Raw genomic sequence first — 3,010 nt, forward strand, 5'->3', positions numbered from 1 at the left:
TTTAAACACAATCTGGAGTGTAGGCCCTGGAGCCAGGGTGCCTGATTTGCTGGCTCAGCCGTTGGCCACCTTGTGAACCTAGGCCAGTTTTGTAAGTTTCCTATGGTTCTTTTTCCTTCATCAGTACAATGAGAATAATTATAATATCCACAGCCTTATAAGATCAGGGTAAAAATTTCATTAATACTCATAAAGCTCTTAGTGGCCTGACAGAGGAAATCAGAATTTTTTCTTAGCTAAGTGTACAAGTGACAAGTAGCCTATCTGAATAAATAACTAGAAATGCCCTTTGCCCAGAAAACAGGATATTTAGGCCTTTTTAGGAGTTCTCACAAAGGCCATTTGGTCCATATATTAAGTCGATGTCTCAGGTACCTCTGTGGGGCAATGAGGGCCCAGGGCTTCCTTCTCCACCATCTTGCTGATGTCACTTGCCATAAGCCTCTTTAAATGTTTTTCCCCCCCTTTCTTCTTCTTCTTCTTTTTCATTTTTTTGTTTTTGTTTTTGGTATAACATTAGTGCCATGCCCATGATAGGCACCCACTAAACAATTCTGTAATGAATGAATAAGGAAAGAGTAGACTTATGACTTCATTTTTTAATAATGGGGGGGCAGAGTAGGGAGCGTGAGGTTGTAATGAAGCTTAAGTACCTCCCTTACCACCTGCTGGAAGTTTGGATTATTGTGAAGGACAGGAACTGAGAATTCTGAGTCCAGTGACCAAGGAAGGAGGTTCTAACGACAGAGCCGGTGGCAGCAGATAGAAGCAGAGACAGCTGTCCCACAGGAGAAACAGCTCCTGGGAGTCATGCTGTTCCTAAGCTTTGGCTCCTCCAAAAATCGTGGAATGTCTGCCATGCCTAGTACCCGCCTCTGGCAACAATGGGGATAATAGAGCAGAACTTTCCTTTCAGGGTCCTGGCCCCACCATCTACTATTCTGGGCAAGTCTTGTACCACTTGAGCCTCAGTTACTTCTTTCAAAAGGAGGCTAATGCAGCAGGTTCTGAGTATGCAGCAGGCAAGTGAGTATGTCTTGAAAGTGCTTTGTGATCTACATAAAACAGGACAAAAAAAGGAAGTCAAGGGCATTGTCATATTTGAATTAGGAAAGAAATGAAATTAGGGTTAGGCCGAGGGGAGACATCCCTAAGAATGTAGATGGCGTAAGACCAGACCAGGTTTTAAAAGGAGATTATGGACTCTCCATTTGGGGAGGGAACTTGCAGGAAAGGAGAGGAAGGAATATCTTTTGAAAGGGGGAGTATGTAAAGGGCCCCTGAAGGTAATTTTTAGATCTTGGATTTCATAATTATGTGGCCTCTAAGAACAGGCACTGTGGTACCTGAGAGGTGCTCATGACTGAGTAGGTGTCCCCTTTCCTGTTTTGTCAAGAGGCACAAACTAATATGGCCTACAAGTGTGCTGGGATGTGAGAGAGGATGGCATCTGGAAGAAATAGAAAAGCTGTAGACTGGGCTGGCTCTACAAGATCTTGTTTGATGGGTAATTTCTTTAGAGAGGGTAGTCTACCTGGGCGCCATCTTGTTTTTAAATATCGCCACCAGGTTTTTGGGGTCTGAAGCTTATACAATTTGGAGGCCCCTCTTTGAGGAAAAGATCATGAAATTACAAAAAAAAAAAAAAAAAAGCCAAAATGAAGCACAGGGTCTTGAAAGGGGCCAATGCGAATGAGGGGCCCTGAAGCCTGACCTTCAGTAGCTTCCTGGCAAGCCAGCCTTGCCTACCACCACATTATTACCTGTGCTTCCCAGTGTGAGGAGCTGGGGTTCAGAGAAGTGAAAGAACTTGCTCCCGGTGATGCAGCTGACGAGAGGCAGAGCTGGAAGCAGCTCCCAGTCAACTGGTCTCCAAGACTCTGCGGCTGTACTTACAAGTAGGGTGGAGCCTCTGTTCTGACCTGTGTACATATGGGATTGCTGGGGCCTCTGCTTCCTGAGAAGTGTTTGCTCCTGACTCTGAGACAGTAGCTAAATGCTGAACATCCTTGTGTGTGAGCATTCCAGAAAACCTAGAGGTTTCCCAGGGCTCAAAGGCTTGTAGGTTTGATGATGGAAGCCTTCAGTGAGGGTAACCAACAACACTGATCATCTGTGAGTGTTAAAAGAAATAGTGTTTAAGGCTATGATAAAATAGGTAGCTCTAGTGTCCACAGTGGGAGTCGGCAACATGGTCGCAAAGGTGACCCGAGAATGATGAAGATACCCAAGACCCAGCCTAGCACCATCTTTCTCCAACTGAAGATAAAAACTGAGGCCCAGAGAGGGTCAGTCTTGTCATAGGCAATGATCTTTTACAAGTTCATAAAAAGGACATGAGAAGATGTCCTTCACTGACACTGAAACAAAAGGGGGCACGGGAACTTTCTGATGCAAGCAGGCAAGCAAGTGACTGCTCCCCTTGTTGAAGGTCACACAGATTCCAGTGGCAGAGCTGGAACTAAGAATGTGCTCCTGGGGTTCCAGTTCTTCATCACCCACATCATCACTGGGGTTTCCGTTCCACAAAGCATCCTTTATTTACTTCCTCAACAAGGATGGTAATGCTACTTTCAGGAGTGGAACACTTAACCATGCGTTTTGACTTTTGCCTAATCTTGGTGATAAACAAAGCAGCCTCCATGTATTTTTCATCCTACAAGATGCTTGGGAAAACCTTCAATCGTGATCCTTGCAAAGAGAGAGAGAATTTTCCACAACTCTTCACCTTAAGCCATTTAATTTTATTTCCTGATGCTTTCTATAGTTGACCAAAAAGTTAACCCCATCGGGGATATGGGTGGAAAAAAATTAGCATGGCCTTTTTCTTTGGCTTCCGTGAAGCACATATTTTCACGTCCTTTTTACTAAATTTTAAAAGACCATTGCCCGTGTCAAGACTTAAGATGGTCCATCTCCAGTAATCTGGCTACATCATTACCACGATTTCACCAATACGTAAAGGTTACTGATGATGAAGGAGTTTATCTCTCCCATTCCCTACCTTCCT

General features: G+C 44.3%; 1 long non-coding RNA gene across 1 annotated transcript; it reads right to left on the minus strand.

Moving 5' to 3' along the window:
* Positions 1-584: 584 nt before the first annotated feature.
* Positions 585-2,115, minus strand: LOC118529403 (uncharacterized). The gene is made up of 2 exons (XR_004914111.2): positions 1,764-2,115; positions 585-1,055 (listed from the first exon to the last, which is right to left on the minus strand). It is a non-coding gene; the product is annotated as an uncharacterized LOC118529403 (long non-coding RNA).
* Positions 2,116-3,010: the final 895 nt, after the last annotated feature.

The sequence above is a fragment of the Halichoerus grypus genome, chromosome 12, assembly GCF_964656455.1.
Source record: "Halichoerus grypus chromosome 12, mHalGry1.hap1.1, whole genome shotgun sequence".
Taxonomy (NCBI): domain Eukaryota; kingdom Metazoa; phylum Chordata; class Mammalia; order Carnivora; family Phocidae; genus Halichoerus; species Halichoerus grypus.